Source organism: Solanum dulcamara, chromosome 4 (genome assembly GCF_947179165.1).
Source record: "Solanum dulcamara chromosome 4, daSolDulc1.2, whole genome shotgun sequence".
Classification (NCBI taxonomy): Eukaryota; Viridiplantae; Streptophyta; class Magnoliopsida; order Solanales; family Solanaceae; genus Solanum; species Solanum dulcamara.
This window is the reverse complement of record NC_077240.1, coordinates 59,873,205-59,896,169: the sequence shown is the minus strand read 5'-3', so window position 1 is coordinate 59,896,169 and position 22,965 is coordinate 59,873,205.

The following is a 22,965-nucleotide window of genomic DNA, read 5'->3' as shown; positions in this document are numbered from 1 at the left end:
TATATTTCTTCTTTTCTTTTCTTTGTCTACATACATATATATATATATATATATATATATATATATATATATAGGCTGTTAGTCAACTCTAGGACGCCCATCAATTTGATACCTTAAGATATCATGATATATTCCTTGGTTTAGCTTAAAATGAGTAGATGCTTATATAATTTTATTTTGATGCATGTGATATCAATTCGAATCCATCTTTGGACTTCATCCTTGCATATTTTTGAGTTTTGAGTTTTCCATAATCTTGCTCAAATTGCTGAAAGTTGATACATGGAAAGGAAGCTAATATTCATGGTTTGAATGTTAATATTGGGCTGTATACATGGAATACATCTGGAAAACAGTATCGTATACACTGATATACAATATCTATATAGTCTGATATGCAAGAAAACAGTGTTGTATACACTGATATACAATATATACAGTCTGATATATAATGATATACAACAGATACATGGGACAAACAAGAGGTATACAATGTGTATACAGTTCGATATACATAAATAATATTATATACACTGTATATAGTATTTATATAGTCTGATATACATTGAATATTATATACAATGTGTATACAGTTCGATATAAGTTTTCAAATCATCGGATAACCGCGTGTTAGTGACCGCTTTGAATGCTAACACCTTCTCAAAGTGGAAATAAGAACCTCTTACCAATTTTCTCTAATTTTAAGACTTAAATCAGTTAGGTCTTTCAAAATTAAGATTTCTTGATTTTCCTTAAAAATTAAGAGGCAACTCTCTTTTCTAAAATTAATTTTTTCTCTTAAAGTTTAAATTAATTTTAAATCATATTTTTTGACATAATAATAATAATAATCACAATAATGATAATAATCATAATAATGATAACAATGATAATAATAATAATAATAATAATAATAATGATAATAATAATAATAATAATAATAATAATAATAATAATAATAATAATGATAATAATAATAATACTACTACTAATAATAATAATAATAATAATAATAATAATAATGATGATGATGATGATGATGATAACAACAACACTAACTCAAAAATAAAACTCGTCTTATGAACATGGAAGATTTTAGAAATCGACGGCAATTTCTTCATCGGCCAATTTTAACTTACAAAAATATAATATATATTCATGGTTGATTTAAATAAAAATTTCTAAGGATAAACAATTCCGTAAATACAAAACAATAACCAAATTGGGTCAATCCAAAATTAATCATAGCAATAAAATATAAATATATCATTAATGGTTGAACAACAAAAATAATAACAATTTAAAACGCTTTAAGAAATAACCTAACAATATAAAAAGTAATAGCAGTAAGTAAAAAATAAAATAAGAACCAACAATGATACAATAAACACGTATCAATAAAAATATCATATATGTAAAATTATGAATTAATTAATAATTTTACTCACTACATGTATCATTTTACATAAAACTAAACTAAACTAATGATTTATAACTAGGCAATTCATTTGAAAAAGAAGAAAATCTAAAATCCGTCCACTAGCAAAAATTATAACTAAATAAAAATATAAATCAATCTGTTCAAACAATATAACATATATAAACTTAAACTAAATTTTCGTCTTTTAAAATGGGGAGACCTCAAAAACCGACAGAGAGATTTTTTCATTGGTCAATTTACATATCATGCAATAAGTAAAAATATGAAACCAAAACACAACAACAAGAAGCATGATATAAAATACTTTAATAATGTACAAAGTCCACCAAAAATATAATATGTAATGCCCAATAACACCATTAATGTCAATAACAATGTGCAAGAAAGTTTAACAATTAAAAGAATAACAGTAATAAATATAGCCACAACTGGAGCAACATAAAGCTCAATGGAAATAGGCCTTCGAACACAGTCAACACCAAATCAACAATCAATCTAAAACATGTTATAAAATAAACTAATTTAGCAAATTAAGGAGAAGAGATAGTAAGAGAAAGAGAGAAAGGAGAGAATTCAGAGAACTGAGTGCCTCTCTTTTCATTTTACACTGCCTTATTTATAGCCAGAAGATAATAATTGGTTGGGGGGGGGGGAGGACAACGATGAGTGGAAGGGAGGAAAAGAGGAAAGAAAAAGAAGGAAAAGTAAAAGAAGAAAGGGACATCCTGAAAGAGACATCCCCTTTCTTTTACAACACTCTCCATTGGATGTCCATAAAAAACATTCTAGTGAAAAAAATAATATATATATATATATAGTTATTCTGAACCCCATAGATGTTGTGCCTCATTAAAACCTTACTAGAAAAACCTAGTGGGAAAAAGCCTAATAAAAGAAACAAGTACCCACATCTGGTAATATATATATATAGTTATTCTGAACCCCTATAGATGTTGTGCCTCATTAAAACCTTACTAGAAAAACCCAGTGGAAAAAAGCCTAATAAAAGAAATAGAGTACACACATCTGGTAATACGCCTTAAGTGCTGCCTCATTAAAAACCTTACAAGAAAAACCTAGTGGGACAAAACATTGTGTAACACCCCGAATTTTTTCGCCAAAACTCAAACCATTCTTCATGTATGTGTAGAATCGAACTCGGTGACTTCGAGTTGTATATATGAGTTAGGATCAATTCTTAAGTATTTCAAGTGTATTATATGTGTTTTAGGGTCATAAGGGATCCCTAACACCAAGCCAAGTCCAAAGAATTTCTATCGGCAAAGTTTTCTGATGAGTTCATATAAGGGTCAACTTCAAATAACCATATCTCCTAAAATATAACGAATTGGTGGCCAATAACCTATCAAATTAAAGGTCTTTGAGTCTTCTTTCCAACACTACGAAGATTGCATTTTTTAGAATTTGAAGTAAAAAGTTATGCTCAGTTGAACAGAAGGGTCCGCGATAAGTCTGCATGGCAGACCTGCAGCGAACTTTGGCCAATTTTCCAGATTTTATTTTTTTGTCGATCAGAAAGGTTCGCGACACGTCCGCATTGCGGACCTGTCATGGACTTGTCTAGTTTTCTAGATTTTGGAGGGGTATTTAGGGAAAATTACCTAATACCTATATATACAACTTGGATGCATTTTAGATCATATTTTGCAGTCTTTTGCCTCTCCAAAGAACCCTAATCTTCATCCTCTTCTCTCTCAAATTATCTCCAACAAGATTTTTCCTCAAAACTCAAGGATTCAAGCTTTCCATTGAAGACCTAATATCAAGATTTCTTCAAAAACTATTCTAAGGTATGTAAGGCTAACCTAAAATGTGGATTGAATTCTTCCATATGCCCCATAAATGTGTTGGATGAAGATTGTGAAAAGGCTTGAACCTTCTATGAAGATTTTCTTAAAATTTTCCTAAATTTTAGAATATTTTTATATACTATTAATTGATTGATGATTTTCATTACTTGAATTCTTGAATAATTATCTTTCATAATTATTTCACTAACCGTAGTTACATATTGACTACAATGAATTTTTGTATATAAATTCACATGTATTGATGGTGTTCTCAAGTTGAGTTTTGTTGAGAGTATGGATTCATGTATTCATTCACATGAACCCAAGATGAGATTTCTTTTTGTTATAATTTGTCTTGAGGTTGAGATTGATAGTTTTTATGTAAATATTGCTTTCAAAGGGACATGATGTATTTTTGTTAATGAGTGTGAATGAAATTGAATATAGAGATAAATGAGGATTTTGGAGCAAGATGTTTGATGATGATGTAAATGATGGTTATCTTTAACATAGGTAGAATGATTGATGAAGAGTTATGTTGATGATGATGTTTGAGATGAAATGGATTGGAGTCTAATGTGACTATATGATATGTAATTTGCATAATTTGATTTGATTGGAATCATATGAGTATAAATGATTGTTTGAGAAAGACTTTTTCAAATGATTTATGAACGTTTTTGCACAAATTATTTATGCACTATTTTGAGTTTAAAGAATGATTATTTTCATCTTTGATTTAGAAAGAGATTAAACATGAGCTGAGTTTGAGAAGTCTTTTTAATTATTATTTTGAACATGAGTATTTTGAGTATAAACGAGTTGAGTATTTTTACATTAAAACATTTATTTTGAGATTGAGGAGTTAAAATTATGTTTTAAATGAATTTAATATTTACTGCATTCATTGAGTTGAAATTGTATCAAATTTTAAAAAAAGAAGAGTTTGAAGTTTGAGATGATTGATTGAGTTTTGAAAGAAGGTCCAATGAGACCAGATTGATTGAGTTTTGAAAAGAGTCCAATGAGACTAAATTAGTTGTTTTGAAACTAAGTCCAAAGAGACTAAATGAGTATTTTACTCACCTGATAGATATGAGCATATTGAGTCTTGGAAGGAGTATTAAGCATTGAATTGGGTAAGAGTATAGTCCATACTCGAATCCCATGAACTATGTAGCCAACATAGGAAGGGATTGGACCATTAAAGTCTGATGCTTCCCATTTCATTATCCTGAAATGATAGGACTTGATTGATTGATATATCCATGATTGGTTGATTCATTCATACCCTAGAAAAGAATGGACAGACATGGCAACAACATCGGCTTGTTGTACATCACTGGCTCATAAGTGATGTTTGTCGGTTAGAGAAACTCCCAAATTGAGTGGATTGTGCATGATATGATTGGTTTGATTGTAATTGTAGATGATTGAGTCAAATTGTAAAATGTTGCTAAATTCTAATTTGCATATCTATTGAGTTGAGTCTTTTGACTTTATTGTGACTGGATTGTATATGAGTGGATTGGATTGGATAGTACGTGATTAAATTAAATTGGATTGTACATGATTGGATTGGATTGGATTGGATAGTATGTAATTGGATTGTATACGATTGGATTGGATTGAATCAAATCGTATATGATTGGATTAGATTATATATGATTGGTCTCTGTCTAAACTGTGTTCTTACTTTAGACTTATGACACCTTGATTGAGTCTCTCTTATCTTTATGACTTGAGATATTTGAACCGGTATTGTTCTATCTTGACACATATTTCATTCTGCCATATTACATACTCATATATTCCACGTACTGACATCTATTTGGACCTGCATCATTTCATGATGCAAAGACAGGTTTAAGAGATCGTCAATAGGTGCACCATTAAGGATCTATTCATACTCAGCTTATTGACGAGTCCTCCCCTATATTCGGAGGACACCACTTATGTTATTCTTGCATTGAGTTTAGTCTTTTTCATTCTGATTTGAGGTATTCATGAACATTTCATTGGCACCAATTAGATAGTAGTGATAGAGGCTTTATAGACTAAATAGTGATAGGTCGATTGAGTATTTTATTTTCTTAAATTGTTCTTGCCAGACTATTTTAATGACATAGAGTGGAGTTTGATTTGTTGGCCCATGGATGATTTGTTGGCCCATGGACTTTCTTCCTTGAGTTAGATCGATGATTTGAGTTGCCAACTAAATTATTGTTTATTTTAAGCCTTCCACTGATTGATTGAATGAACGGATGTGTGATTGGACTAGGTGGTTTGCTTGGGGTCCAACAATGATCTTCGAGTGCCGGCTACATCTAGGATGTTATGCCCCACACTTTTGGTACATAGGAACACCTATCTAGCTTCTCTAAAGCTATCATGTGATCCACATTGTCTATAACGTTACCAAACAACTCTAAGGAAGAGAGGATGTGATGCCTCATAATAGTGAAGATTAGAAATGGAGTATGAGAGTACGAAAGGAGTTGGAGGTTGAGTAATGAGTCGTAGGACTCAATTTACTTGCGTAATCTACTAACTTGGATGTTTTACATAACTAAGCTACTTGAGTACATGTCGATTCTTAAGTATCAAGGTATACATAGGCTCTTAAAGTAAGACGAGATTATGAACCCATGAAAAGGAAGCAAGCAGGTGAAAGTAGGTGACGCACCTACTTGGGCTAAGTAGGTGACTCACCTTCTTGGGGTGGACCCCATGCTATACGTGGCAACATATGATTGGGCGCATGGATTAGGTGGCACCCTAGGGGGCTTCCATATGTCACCCCTAGAGGCTGCCATGTGTCACTCTCCAAGGGAGTGTATATAAACATGTCTTGATGTCTAAGGATTCATTTTCTTAGTCTTTTACTTAGAAAAAAGGAGAGAAAAATGTGAGAACAAGAGCAAGGCAGCCACAGGTTGCTCTAATTCAATGTAAGACTCCGACTTTCGTTCCATAAATTAATTATTTAAGATATTCCATGGCTACATGATGGTGTTTAAAAATGAAAATTTATAGTTGGGGCAGCAATATAGGGCTGCAAATAGCCACCAAAGCTCAGCCGCGTCAAGGAGTTTTCGAAGTTAATTTTTAGCAAGTTTGGGAAGCTGTTTGTTAAGGCATGGCTTGATTCTCTTCTCCCATGTTTTGGTAAAGGTTTAAGAATGTTATGGGTGTGTAAACATGAGTTGGAGACGTCAAAATATGGATGTTACATTTGAAGGAAGTTGCAGGTTGTGTAGGGACTGCTTTAACGTATTGTAGTGGCTTAAAATGTAACTAGTGTCGTTGTTATTGTAGTGTCATTTTGGGAATTTTTTGTGGTATTGCAGGGCTGGAAACATGTCTAAATATGTGTATAAGTGCTTCTGGTTGCATCCACATGATACCCCATTTCGTATGGTTAAGATTTTATGAAATAAAGATTAAAAACCATATTTTGGAGTCGTAGTTTTGAGCGGGCTGTTTGGGACTTGTTTTGTGTAATATTGAAGTGGTGTAATTGTGTATTGTCTGCTGGTTGTTGTGGTTAATATGGATTCTAAGGTCTAGAGGTTATATTTAAAGTTCGGATAGGGCAAGTTATAGAGGAGATGCTGCCCAAATTTCGTTAACTTCTAACTAGCTAATAGACTAGTCGAGACTCATCAAGAAAGGCGAATAAGGAATTAGTTCCTATGAGTAATTGGTGGTAGAATTATAAGATGTAAGGTCGAAGGTCACCAACTTTAGTACTACTTTCGTGTTAAATTGGTTAAAGGAGTAACGAAGCGAGTCTGAATATGATTAACCCATAAAAGGTATGTAACGCTATCCCTTCTTTTCTTTGACATGTCTTAGATTAAGTTATGATTGATATGTATATGAAATGTGGGGGCAATTCTACTCATAAAACTCCAGGTATAATTCATATGTCTTGTCCACTTCTTGATGTTAGAACTCCTATAATAGCTGAGCTGTTGCCTTTAAGTCTTCTATGTGATGAAAAATAGTACATATAAAGCCTGTCTCTTCTTTCCTTTGGAATGGCTTAATTGTAAGTGAAATGATATATGATATGGGTTTAGAGGTAACTCCATTTATAAGTTTTGGGTGTAACTCGTGACTTGTAGTCATTTCTGAACATTAAAAGTCTGAAAGTAGTTAAACTACTATTCTCGAGCCTTCTATACAGTAAATAGTAAGTGGAGATGCTAGCTCCTCTTCCTAAAGGCTCTACAGTGATAAATATTTTTGATTGCATAAGTTGTATCTTTGCTTGCATGAGCTATCTGGTATTGTCTTGATGCATGTCTGTGATCCTTGAGGCCCCACTTGATGTAATTCCTAATGACATCTAAAGGGTACTTTGGATAATTACTTTCTTGGTCTTCAGGTGACGGTTCACTTGACTGTTTCATTGAGTCTCAGAGGGTGACTTAGTTGCATATGGTTTCTCACTACTCTACTCATGTATGCTGTAACCCTTCTTTTTTTACATCCCACGATAGGCCGGATATTATATTGGGCGCAGCTTTACTACTTCTTTCATCGAGTCCCGAGCTGAGTATGTATAATTCCATGTACGAGAAGATGATTCCGTACGTGAGGCACGATAATATATTATGACGATACGATTATTCATCGAGTCCCAGGCTGTCTGCAATATGATGGTATGTGTTGTAATATGATAGTACCTGTGTGATGGTATGTATGGCGAAATAAGGAAGGAACACCGAGTCCCTCCCTAGAGGGCCGGGTATGGTATGTATATGTATGATAATGGTACGCTATAACATACACCACTCCCTTCACCGAGTCCCTCACTAAAGGGCCGGATACCTTATGTACGCATGTATATAAAAATATAGTGATACATTTATGACCCCGAGCCCCACAATGAACCGGAGGTAATATGATGACATATACGATAAGATTATACCGTATATGATGAAATGATGTTGTATACAATGATATGATAAAGTAATATATATGATGATATGATGACATGTTAAGATGATGAAACAATTATGACGCCGAATTCACTAGAGGGCTGGGTACAGTGTATGAGAATGTATATGATTACATGTCCTAAGATGCAGGTACAGTGAGTTGTTAAATGTTATATTTGTTTCCTACATCCTTGTTTCAGTTGTTATCTCAGTTATAATGTGTTATGCTTTACATACTCAGTATATATATCGTACTGAACCCCCGTTCTCTGGGGGGATGCATTTCATGCCCATAGGTACATATGTTCATTTCAGAGATCCTCCAGCTTAGGATTTCCTCTCAGCTATGTTAGAAGTGCTCCACTATTCCGGAGCCTAGCTTTTGGGTACTAGTCCTCGTATGCATATATTTGTTTGTCTAGGGGTACGGCGGGGGCTTTGTCCCTCCATATGTTGTTGTTACTATTCTTAGAGGTCTATAGACATATGTATGTGGGTTATTTATAAGTTGTTTTAGTTATGCCTATACGACGTGATGTAAATGTTATTATGTTGTGGCAGCCTTATCGATTTGCGTGCCCTTCCATGAGAAGATATAATAAAAGAGGCTACACATATATGAAGCTGTTATCACCTACTAGGGGTTCTTATACATAGCTCTTATAACTGAAAGTGGTATACAGGGGCCCAGGTCGGACCCCAGTCGCGGCCTATAAGGTTGGGTCATGACAGAAGTGGTATCATAGCAGTTCGTCCTTAGAGTGTCTACAGACCGTGTCTAGTAGAGTCTTGTTTATTGGTGTGTTGTGCACCACATCTATAAACAGGAGGCTACAGGATATTTAGGATGTTACTTTCTTTCATATCTAAGATCGTGCGATAGAGCCGAGTCATAGGGAATGAAATTCCTCATGCTAACTTGTGATTTCAGCAGAAGGACAACACCGACAGAAGAAAGTGAATGATGATATTGGAAGTTACAAATCATGTAGGTAGGCAAAAGCACGAAAGACAAATGTCAGGTAAGGTATTGAAGTACGATTGAGATGTAAGGTTAAAAGGGGAAAGGAAAAGTAGACAGGAAAGTCTAGCAAGTGCAGTTTGAGTTGACATATGAGGTAAGTCCACCAGTTTATACTCTTATTGATATTAGAAGCCCTGTGTGGTTGCGATATGATATGATATGAATATATGTGTTGGCCCTGTGAGGCATTGTTGGCATTTTCTACGTGTAGGTGTTGAGATAGTAAGAAATACAGAGGAAACTCTCCCAATTTTTCCTAGAAATAAAAGGAGAATAAGATACAGGGTTGTAGTATGCCTTGTCCATAATAAGAATGGGATTTGACTAAACTACGATTATGGCTGACCTCAAGAAATAAGTTAATTACTGAAGTGATAGTAATAGTAACGAGGAGGTCAATATTGTCCTGGAAAAAGAATTTGGAAAAGAATGGTGAGACTAAGGAAGGATTTAGACAAAGGTTAAGTATGTTTACCTCACCGAGTATAATTAACCTATAGTAAGAACCGTGAAGACGGTTAAGCAGTGTTATAGTATGAGATTGAATGTGAAAAGGTTATCATGTGAATGTAATGAAGATCGTTATGAGAATAAGTAAATCCTAGTAAGGAAATAACTAAAGGATACTTAAGTATGAGTATCAGACACAAAAGGAAACAGACAGTTACGAACTGAAGGTATAGTACGACAAAAAGGTAAGAAGACAAGACCGCTATTAAAGTGAGTTTGACGTAATGTTGAGAAAGTAAACATCGGGTACACGACATGGGTGAAAGCTCATGAGGCATAAAGAAGTATTATGTATATTTGACTCCACCTTGGAGAATAATGAGATCCTTCGAGGATAGGGAAGGTAGATTTACAAACCAACCACTGCATTGCGAAGTTATTAGAAGAATAAGTGGTATCCCTTAGGATTAAGATAATATTATAACAAATCTTGAGACACGTATCCTCAGAGTATAAATGCTCCCGAATGGAGAATTTAAAATAATTAAAAGCACTGGCTAATTACTGATTGGGATGAGTGGAATGTGGGTTTGAATAAATTGCTACATGAATAGAGTACCAATAATTAGACTAGATTATGTACTATATATCGAGAGTTCTAAGCACCTCACAATTGTGTTAAGGTTGTGTACATGAGTAACCTAAAGTACAAGGGATATAAAGGAAGACATGAATATGATGCAGTATGCCAAATATGTTAGAAAAGACTCATATGCATTTGGAAAGTTAAAAATAAATAGATAATGACATGGATACACCCTAAAGGGGGGAAGTGGATATGAGACATACAAGCGTGAGATAAAACCAAACGATATTACAACATGTTAACGTGAACACTTAAATTTTCAAGTGAGATCCCATTCTGCAATGAGTTAGCAAGATCTAAAAGCCAGCAACGGGCGGATAGGAGTCATGATATCTGAGATCGTGAGGAGAATTATTAGTAAAGACCTTGAACAATATGACATCATAGAATGGTTACATACAAAGGGGATGAATACGACAAGAGAATCATAATGAGAACTTGAAGACATTGTAAGGGATAGCCAGGATATACTAGACTAAAGGTTAAGATGTGGGTAACAAAGTTACTGGCTACTGATATTGTGATGTATAAGTAACAAAAAAGAAAGAATGAAAAATCTCTTCCATAGTGGAATAGGAGAAAACTTAAGGGTAAGTAAGAGAAGAGAAATCAAATGTGACAAACTAGACTGCGAGTGCGTGTCGGTATAATGAAATGTGTAAAGCAGAATAAGCTAAGAGGAAGAAAGACTATGATTAGAATGGAACGCACTTGGTAAAAATTGTACAAGAATAGTTCTGCAACCTACGAATGTTGGTATGTTAAGGGTGAGATCAAGTGTTTACTTGATAAAAATAATAAGAACTCAGTAACAACAATATGATTACAATATTTTGGGTACATCAAAGAAATGTATGAGATAGTTTGAGGCAAAACTATTGAGATATGGTTAGTATTGAGGGCAAAAGCCATAGTAAGCTCTGACATCAATCGAAAAGGGTAAGAGACAATGTAGGGTCTGCATAAAGATTAATATGGAAATGCTAAGGCATCTTCAAAACTGACTAAGTACCTACACATGCTCGTGTAAGGATTTTAATATGACGCGGGGTAAGAGAACTACAAAGGAAATCTGATTAAAGGCACATTGGAATACACCTAGAGTATTATAAGTTGGCATAAGAGAAATTGTGAAATAGATTAAACAAGATCGAGCATCAAAAGCCTGATAACCTATTATAGGAGATAGAAATCCCGACTTGGAAATGGACAGGCCCAAATGTGATCCAGCAAGTTATTGATAAAGTGAAGTTTATTCGGGGAAAAACTATTAACAGCCCAGAGTCGACAAAAGTCATACACAGATAATTGACGTCGAATCGTAGAGTTTGAAGTTAGAGATTAGGAGTTTTTAAAAGCCTCACCAATGAAAAAAGTAGTGAGATGCAGCCAGAAAGGGAAACTTATCCCAAGATACATTAGCCCTCATCAAATCAGTGGTAGGATAGGCAGATTTACCTATAAGTTGGACCTACCATCCAATTTGGGAGAAATACATCTAATTTTTCATGGGTCAATGCTCCACAAATATATAAATGACCCTTCCAGAATATTTTCCTTGGATGAGGTCCATGTAACAGAGGAGTTATCCTACAAGGAGAAACCTATCGCCATCCTAGGTCGGCAAACTAGAAGGTTGCAAATAAGGACGTGGCTTCCGTCAAAGTTTTGTGACAAGATAAACATACAGAAGAAACAACCTGGGAAGCCGAAGAAGAGATGGAAAAGGAATAGTTGTCCCTATTCCCGATGTCTACAGGTGACCTAAACTCCTAAATTCATTAGGTTGATAAATAAGAGCCCTATGGATGACAACTATTATAGAGAACTCTCAAAGTCCTTGTAAGACCTTATGAGATTAATTAACATTCGAGGACGAATGTTCTAAAGGGGGAAGGATGTTATGCCCCGCACTTTTGGTACATGGGAACATCTATCTAGATTCTCTAAAGCTATCATGTGATCCACATTGTCTATAACGTTACCAAACAACTCTAAGGAAGGGAGGATGTGATGCCCCATAATAGTGAAGGTTGGAAATAAAGTTATGAGAGTCTGTGTCATGACCCAACCCCGGTGGCTGCAATTGGGGTCTGACTTGGACCCCCCGTATATATATTTATCAGCTATGGTCAAATCGGATTATAGATGCATATATGCATAATGCATATACATCAGGTATAGTCAAATCGGACTACAAACAATATGATATGTACATGAGAACCTCTATGGTTCATAGCATTTCATATATTTGTAGCCTCTTTCATTTGAATCATAACATGAAAGGGCATGCAAGCCGATAAGGCTGCCATAATGTAACAACATGTACAATACATCATATAGACCTAGCTGGACCAGACTGACATACACAATATATATATATATGTCCGCAGACCTCTAAAAATATTACGACAACATATAGTGGGTCAGGGCCCCCGCTGTACCCCTTAATAACAAAAACAATTATACACATCAGTGGCCAGTATCAAAAACCAGGCTCTGATATAATGAAGCCTCTTCCAGCTGAGCTGATGAAATCCCTAGCTGATGGACTCCCAAAACTTGTATCGGTACCTGCGGGCATGAAACGCAGCCCCCTAAAGAAAGGGGGTCAGTACGACATATGTACTGAGTATGTAAAACATAACATAACACAATTGAAAGCATATCTGAAGTAGAGAAGAAGGGGATAACATGTCATATAAGGAACCTATACCTGTACTCTATGATTTATAAAAGTATGCATGCTCAAATTATACCATATAGCCGGTCTTATCAGGGATCTGGTGAATACATCTGTGAAACCATCATAGACCCAGTGCCATCACCACCTTATTACAACACATCATCATATATATAAATATCTTCCCTAGCCCTCTAGTGAGGGACTCAATGGATAATGTAGTGAACTATGCATGAGAATCTGACTTGGCCCGGGACTCAGTGATAGAGGGGTTACAGTATGCACGAGTAGAGTAGTGAGTAACCATATGCAATTTAAAACATTATTAGGGACACAATAAAATAAGAAAGTTAAGCTTTTGCCTGAGGACCCGAGTAGTGGTGTAGTCATCTCGAGTGTTCTCTAAATGCCACTATGGGCTGTCTCAAATGTAATCATGAGGACCCTAGACATGTATTAATATAGGGCCCAAATTATTTATGGAATAAAAAACACTTAGTATCATATAGTCTTTAAGACTTGGAGCCTGTACATTCATTATCTCCTTAATACATAAAAGTTTCCAGGGAACTAGTTCAACTATTACAAGAGTTCGATATTCAAAAATAAATAGGAGATATTCAACAATGGAGTTACCCCGAAGCTCGTATCATATTTCACTTACTACTAAGATACGCCAGAAAAGAAAGAGAGTAAGCTCTATATAGTCTGTACTTCCTTTCATGTGGTCATCCTTTACATATTTCGTATCCGGCCCATCCTGGAGCTCGGTGAATAATTATGGTATCATAAACTCATTTTCATACCAAGCACATATCAAAAGAAAGGAGAGATAGCTTTCCACACACTACTTTTTGACATGTAGAAGCCTTAATAGGCAATACTCAATCCTTACAGAAGTTCCAATACTAAGCAGTGGACAGGGGTTATGAGGCGTACTTGGAGTTCTGGGAATGGAATTATCCCCTAATTTCACATACAATTCACTTAAGGCTAACACTGCCAAATGGAAATAAAGATAGTTGTACGTACTTATACCAAAAAATGCCAAGAGAAAGCTTTACATACCTCTTATGAGTTACTCTTTATCCCGTTCGCCTCGTCATCCTTTGAACCTATTCAACACAAAAGCAATACGAATATCAACCACTTTTGACTTTCCAGCATCTTAAGTTGCACCTTAGTATTCATGGAATCTATTTCCTTGTTTGTCTCCTCGACTAGTTCTTTAATTAGTTAAGGAGTTAAGGGAAATCAGGCAGCACCTCCTCTATAATGTGCCCTATACGAATTCCCAATTACGTCCTTAATACCTACATCCAACCAGAAACATAACCAGCAGCTCATATATATATATATATAACATGGCAACATTACACAATATAAACTCCAAACGACTCGCTTAAAACTACCATACCAAAATAAGGTTTCTAGTTTCCGTTTTGCAAAACCTTTAACCGTACGAAGAAGGGGGTCGTGTGGCTGAAACCAGAAGCTCCCCCACCTCCTTTAGAAAAAATTTAGGCTCTGAAATACACCACCACACGACCAGCAGCAGCCCCCACACGCACAACGCCTCATTTTGACTACAATTTAACTATAACGATTCCAATTTAGTTTATATCGAACATCTAGAATTTACATGACTTTATTATACTTAAAGCATTATAAAAGGTGTATAATACAATTCATAATGACCCCATAAAGTCTAAATTTAAAGAAGAAGCCTTACCTTACCCGAAATTGGCCAAAATTGCGCCTCGGAAACCTTTTTCATGTGCTGAAAGTAGCGGACTGTTTGTAGCTCATCCTTGCTGCACCAAAATTGATTTTTATGTTTTAAAACATCTCTATATAATCATAGTATATGCTAAATAATTAATTCACGGAATGAAATTGGGACTTACCTATTTTTTCCCTCCAAGCCGTGGCTAGTTTCTCTCTAGACTTAGGGTTTGTTTTCTTTGTTTTGCTGTAGATTTAAGTGTAGGAACTGAAGTATATGTTACATATACCAACATATATGTGATCCCAAGAGGTGACATGTATCAGCCCCTAAGGGGGACACATGTCCATTCCCTATTGGGCCACCGTGTCCATGCAAGCAAGGTGGGGCGGCCATGTGGCAGTGGGGCCCACCTCCCCCAAGCAGGTGGGCCACCTGCTTACCTGAGGTGCTGCCATGTGTCACGCCTTCATTGGCTGCCATGTGTCATCTTCTCCTCCTCTTCGTGGATTTGTAATCTCATCTTATTTTAAGAGCCTATGTAATATGTGCTACGTAAGCTTGGTACGTACTCAAGTAGCTTTGGTATGTAGGACTTTCAAGTTAGTAGCTTATGTGGGTAAATCGATTCCTACGACTCATCACTTGGCCTCCAATTCCTTCCGGATTCTTATGACTCTATTTCCAACCTTCTCTACTATGGGGTATCACATTCTCCCCTTCTTAGAGTTATTTGATAGTGTGGTAGCGTATCCAGCTCACATGATAATGTCTAAGGAACTTAAGGGACATTTTGAGTTTAAAGTGTGGGGTGTAACAAACTTCCCCCCTTTAGAACATTCATCCCCGAATGTTAACTTACCTCATAGGGTTTCACAAAGATCTTGGGGGTTCTATATAACCGTCGTCTCTCAATCCATTTAGGGGTTTAGATTACCTTTGTACATAGGGAAAAAGTCCGAATATCTTCTTTCTATCTCATTTTTGACTTCTCAGGGCACCTTCTTTCTGGTTTTTGTTTTGCCACAATACCTTGACGGGAGTCACGTCCTAGTTCTCAACCTTCTAATTTGCCGTTCTAAGACAGTTATAGGTTGTTCCTTGCAGGATTCCATTTCATGGACATCATCTATGGGACACATTCTGGGTGGATCACCAGTACATTTTGAAGTACCCGTATTGGGTGGTACGTCTAACTGACGGGAAACTTTGTCTATCTTATCAGCAACTCAATAAGATCCAATGTATTTTGGGTTAAGTTTCCTTTTCTGGCAAAATCTTGTTACTCTTTTCCTAGGTGATCCTATTACGAATACCTAATCGTCCGTTTGAACTCTGCACATCGATGTCGATTACCTGCATGTCACTTCTGTCGACTCTAGGCTACTAGTCAATAGCTTGATTAATCATGTTTGGGTCAACTGGCTTAATCTTTCCAACCTCGATCCAACAAATAGAGGACCTACATGTCCTGTCCCACCAGTCTTGTACGGGGTCATTGGGATACCGGAGTGGTAGCCATTATAGTAGACAACTCGATAGGTGATGGATAATCATCCCAGCTACCTTCGAAATTAACACCCCGGCTCATGACATATCTTCTAGCGTCTAATAGTGTGCTTAGTCTGTCTAGCAGCTCAAGGGAAAACTGGGGTACTAAGACCTACCTGTGTTCCCGATCTCTTCTTAGACTGATCTCCAGACGTTAATCATAATTGAAGTCCCTCTATTTGAGATATTAGCTGGGGAAACCTCACGGAACCTTACTACCTCCTTGACTTATAACTTTACCTAGTTTCAGCTGCATAGGTGGTCTTGATTGAAAGCAAATGGGCTGATTCATTAGCCTACTCACAATAACCCATATAGTACCCTACTCTCAAAGAGTATAAAATAGGTCCATAATGACATTGATAATTTGGGACTCCTTAGTCCCGTATAGTCCTTCTCGACTCCTCTCAAAACCCTAACTGGCATTCTACCTTTTGTGTTTTGTCCTTTCCATCCTCAGAGTTGGCTTTCATAGTCGTTCTGTGCTCCATCTATCATTACCTGATATAATTCTGAAGGAATTTGACATATAAGTTTGCCATCTTTTGGTAACCAGGTAGTTCCGCTCCTCTTGTTTAAATCATTTCACGATTTCCTTAACCATTGGCCCATATAGCCATTCTGTGGTTTGCCTATCATTAACTGGTGTTATGTTAAAGAACTGTGGCATACTAGTGCGTCATCGGTTAGTGATCAGCTAATCCTGCTTGCGTTGCTCAAGCCCCTTTTATAATTCCCTTAACGTAACTTATAATACTCTAGGTATATAGTCTCATGTCGTTCCTCCATCGCCAGTTTGGACCCTTCCACTTCGCGCGATCATATCAGCATTAACGCACTGAATTCCACCCAAATTTCAAAGTTAAGCATACTTGGGTGAGAGTAATACAGGGATAAGTGACCTTCTTGGGAAGTATTCGTGTCGCGTTTCATTGCAATCCTTACAATAATGTGCGAGGCACTCAACTTAGCCCAAGATTTACCTTAGCGTCATCCCGCTCGTCCCACGTTATCGTACTTCTTTTCTTTCCCCTATTCACTCTGTGTTCTTCTCATCTTCTACCATAGAAGGCTTTCTATTCCTTTTTCCTTGGTTATTTATCTATCGCAACATCATTTGCGACCAACTCTATAGCTAATATTTTGGCTTTTGGTCTAGCATGCTGTCATTATCCTTCGTAGTGTCCCTTAAGTTATTCGATATCCTTTTATTGTTATGCCCTTTTCTTTTTATACGCATCCACCTTCTAGTGTTATGTCATTCAAGGTCTTCTTGAAATCTTCTTAACACTGCCTTACATTGCATTCCGACTTCCATTCCATTATCAGTGACTTCCAGACCTTCCTGACTTAGTTCGGTCCAGGTTCTTCTTGAAACTTAAACATCCCTCTCAAATATGTTATCCTATCAATTGCGTTCACCTTACCTTTGCAAGTTTTTCATTGACTCCCCCCCCCTTAGAGGGTACCTATACTTTTATCTGCTTGTACCTTGCTCTATATCTTTATGGCCAGTCTCCATTTTGTCCAATCTCTTTCCCCAATCTACTTGGTACTGCATCATGTCCCCGTCTTTCTATATATTTCATAACCTGATTATCCGCGTACGGAACCTTGGTTAAATTACAAAGTGATGAGAACCTTTCCATACATAGTCAACACCTCATCTATTAATCTGTACTTGAGTAATGGGACCCATAGAACAACTCATCCGAGGCCACATTCTACTTATGTTCATCAAAATTTAATTAGTACTTGTAGTCGTTCCAATTTCAATTAGGTGGTGTTAGTATTCCGATGATGACTGTTCAAGGTTTTCTTGAAGTAATAGCTCTATCCCAACATATATCCTTTGTTTCTTGGGGTGAACGTAAGTTGCACCATTTATTCCCTAAGTCTGCCGTCTTTGTCTTGTAAGGGTTCCATTATTTTTGGGGTGACGTTGTGTACACGTATCATCCCTTTATACCTTATGCCCCTTGCCCTTACTGTGTACCCAACATAGACTTTTAACTTAGTCAACATATACCAAGTGCGCCTTACTAGTGGTCCTACTTTATCCCTATATAAGTGTATCACACTGTTCAATTCATACTTACATATCCCTCTTTTAATTCGTACTCATATTCAGTTCCTGACATCTCTTTGAGGTGCTTCTGTTAGAAGTTCTTTCCCCAATTAGTCGGTGGAGAACTATAAACTATTATCGTAAACCATTTTCCCACCATTGTTGGAAGAAACTAGAATCTCTTAAACATCACAGTAGTTCTTTTAATACTTGACCTACCTGGTCTCCTTTCGATTTTATCCTCGAGTTATGAACAACTTATCTAATTTACAATAGGAGTTGGGGGCTTGGTAATTTCAAAAAGAGTGAAGCTCAATTACTGGACATCTTACCCTTCAACCTGAGCTTCTACTGTTTTCTTCTACAGCACAATTACTGCTGGAGATACTGCGGTCTGAATTGTACTGCTCAGACAGACTTTTGTTTTTCCAAAATAAACTTCCCTAAGTAAAAAGGGTACCCCTTATTGACGACATGGAGAGTACCTCTTTCATATTTAGTTTAGCATAATATGGGTACTTAGTATCAACTTCCAAGACATTTTATGAAGCTATATTTCATTCCCTTTCCTTGTTATGGGAAAATTTCGGCAGAGTTTCCTCTATACTTCTTACTGTCCCAAAACCTGCACGCAAAAAATACCAACAATGCCTCACAAGGCTAACATATATATATACTCATATCATATCACATCCGCACAGGGCTTTCAATAGCATCTCATATTTCAGCCACACAGGGCTTTTAATATCAATAATAATATAAAAATACTGGACTTACCTCGTACGTCCAACTTCAAACTGCATCTGTTGCATTTTCTAGTCTACTTTCCTTTCAGGTTTCGACTTTATATTTCAATTTTTCTTCCATACCTTACCCCAATAGATATCTTTCGTGCCTTTAATTTACTTACCTGCATGCTTCGTAATGTCCCATATCGTCAATTACTTCCTTCAGTTGATGTCGTCCTCCTGCTAGAATCCAAGGTTAGTATAAGGAATTATCCTATGACTCGGATCTATAGCACGATCTCAAATGTGAAAGAAAAGTAACATCCTAAATATCCTGTAGCTTCCTGTTTATAGATGTGGCGCGCAACACATCGATAATCAAGACTCTACTAGACACGTTCTGCAGACAATCCAAGGATGAACTGCTCTGATACCACTTCTGTCATGACCCAACCCTGTAGGCAATGACTGGGTCTGACCTGAACCCCCCGAATACATATTTATCAGCTGTGGTCAAATCGGATTATAGACGCATAATGCATATACATCAGGTGTAGTCAAACCAAACTACAAACAACATGATACATACATGAGAACCTCTGTGGTTTATAGCATTTCATATATCTGTAGCCTCTTTCATTTGAATCATAACATGAAAGGGCATGCAAGTCGACAAGGCTGTCATAATATAACAACACATAAATTACATCATATAAACCCAGCTGAACCATACTGACATACACAACCCACATATATATATGTCCGCAGACCTCTAAAAATATTACGACAACATATAGAGGGTCAGGGCCCCCGCTGTACCCCTTAATAACTTTAACAATTATACATATCAGTGGCCAGTATCAAAAACTAGGCTCCGATGAAATGGAGCCTCTTCTAGCTGAGCTGACGGAATCCCTAGCAGATGGACTCCCAAAACCTGTATCAGTACCTGCGAGCATGAAATGCATCCCCCCAAAGAAAGAGGGTCAATACGACATATGTACTGAGTATGTAAAACATAACATAACACAACTGAAAGCATATCTGAAGTAGAGAAGCAGGGGATAACATGTCATATAAGGAACTTGTACCTGTACTCTATGATTTATAAAAGTATGCATGCTCAAATTATACCATATAGCCGGTCTTGTCAGGAATCTGGTGAATATATCTATAAAACCATCATAGACCCAGTGTCATCACCACCTTATTACAATACATTATCATATATATATATATCTGCCCTGGACCTCTAGTGAGGGACTCAGTGGATAATGCAGTGAACTGTGTACGAGAATCTGCCCTGGCCCGGGACTCAATGATAAAGGGGTTACAATATGAACGAGTAGAGTAGTGAGTAGCCGTATGCAATTTAAAACATTATCAGAGACACAACAAAATAAGAAAGTTAAGCTTTTGCCTGAGGACCCGAGTAGTGGTGTAGTCATCTCGAGTGTTCTCTAAATGCCACTATGAGCTGTCTCAAATGTAATCTTGGGGACCCTAGATATGTATTAATATAGGGTCCAAATTGTTTATGGAATCAAAAATACTTAGTATCATATAGTCTTTAAGACTTGGAGCCTGTACATTCATTATCTCCTTAATACATAAAAGTTTCCAGGGAACTAGTTCAACTATTACAAGAGTTCGATATTCAAAAATAAATAGGAGATATTCAACAATGGAGTTACCCCGAAGCTCGTATCATATTTCACTTACTACTAAGATACGCCAGAAAAGAAAGAGAGTAAGCTCTATATAGTCTGTACTTCCTTTCATGTGGTCATCCTTTACATATTTCGTATCAGGCCCATCCTGGAGCTCAGTGAATAATTATGGTATCATAAACTCACTTTCATACCAAGCACATACTCAATCCTTACAGAAGTTCCAATACTAAGCAGTGGACAGGGGTTATGAGGCGTACTTGGAGTTCTGGGAATGGAATTATCCCTTAATTTCACATACAATTCACTTAAGGCTAACACTGCCAAATGGAAATAAAGATAGTTGTACGTACTTATACCAAAAAATGCCAAGAGAAAGCTTTACATACCTCTTATGAGTTACTCTTTATCCCGTTCGCCTCGTCATCCTTTGAACCTATTCAACACAAAAGTAATACGAATATCAACCACTTTTGAATTTCCAGCATCTTAAGTTGCACCTTAGTATTCATGGAATCTATTTCCTTGTTCATCTCCTCGACTAGTTTTTTAATTAGTTAACGAGTTAACGGAAATCGGGCAGCACCTCCTCTATAATGTGCCCTATCCGAATTCCCAATTACTTCCTTAATACCTACAGCCAACCAAAAACATAAACATCGGCTCATATATATATATATATAACATGGCAATATTACACAATATAAACTCCAAACGACTCGCTCGAAACTATGATACCAAAATAAGGTTTCTAGTTTCCGTTTTACAAAACCTTTAACCGTACGAAGTGGGGGGTCATGTGGATGAAACCAGAAGATCCCCCAACTCCTTTAGAACACTTTTAGTCCCTGCAACACACCACCACACGACCAGCAGCAGCCCCCACACGCACAACGCCTCATTTTGACTACAATTTAACTATAACGATTCCAATTTAGTTTATATCGAACATCTAGAATTTACATGACTTTATTATACTTAAAGCATTATAAAAGGTGTATAATACAATTCATAATGACCCCATAAAGTCTAAATTTAAAGAAGAAGCCTTACCTTACCCGAAATTGGCCAAAATTGCGCCTCGGAAACCTTTTTCATGTGCTGAAAGTAGCGGACTGTTTGTAGCTCATCCTTGCTGCCCCAAAATAGATTTTTACATTTTAAAACATCTCTATATAATCGTAGGATACCCTAAATAATTATTTCATGGAACGAAATTGGGACTTACCTATTTTTTTCCTCAAAGTTGTCGCTAGTTTCTCTCTAGACTTAGGGTTTGTTTTCTTTGTTTTGTTGTAGATTTAAGTGTAGGAACTGAAGTATATGTTAAATATACCAACATAAATGTGGTCCAAATAGGTGACATGTGTCAGCCCCTAAGGGGGGAACCGTGTCTAGCCCCTATTGGGCCACCATATCCATGCAAGCAAGGTGGGGCTGCTATCTGGTAGTGGGACCCACCTCCCCCAAAAAGGTGGGTCACCTACTTGACCCCAAGTAGGTGGGTCACCTGCTTGTTTGAGATGCTGCCACGTGTCATGCCTTCATTGGCTGCCACATGTCATCTTCTCCTCCTCCTCGTGGGTTCATAATCTCATCTTATTTTAAGAGCCTATGTAATTTGTTCTACATAAGCTTGGTACGTACTCAAGTAGCTTTGGTATGTAGGACTTTCAAGTTAGTAGCTTACGTGGGTAAATCGAGTCCTACGACTCATCACTTGGCCTCTAATTCCTTCCGGATTTTTATGACTCTATTTCCAACCTTCTCTACTATGGGGTATCAGATTCTCCCTTCCTTAGAGTCATTTGATAGTGTGGTAGCATATCCAGCTCACATGATAATGTCTAAGGAACTTAAGAGACATTTCGTGTTTAAAAGTGTGGGGTGTAACAGTCTGGAAGGAGTTGGAGGTCGAGTAATGAGTCGTAGGACTCAATTTACTTGCATAAGCTACCAACTTAGATGTCTTACATAACTAAGCTACTTGAGTACATGTGGAGCTTAAGTAGTAAGGAATACATAGGCTCTTAAAGTAAGATGAGATTACGAACCCACGAAAAGGAAGCAAGCAGGTGATAAGTAGGTGACACACCTACTTGGGCTAAGTAGGTGACTCACCTGCTTAGGATGGACCCCATGCTGCCATATGGCAGCATATGATTGGGCGCATGGATGAGGTGTCACCCTAGGGGGCTTCCACGTGTCACCCCAAGAG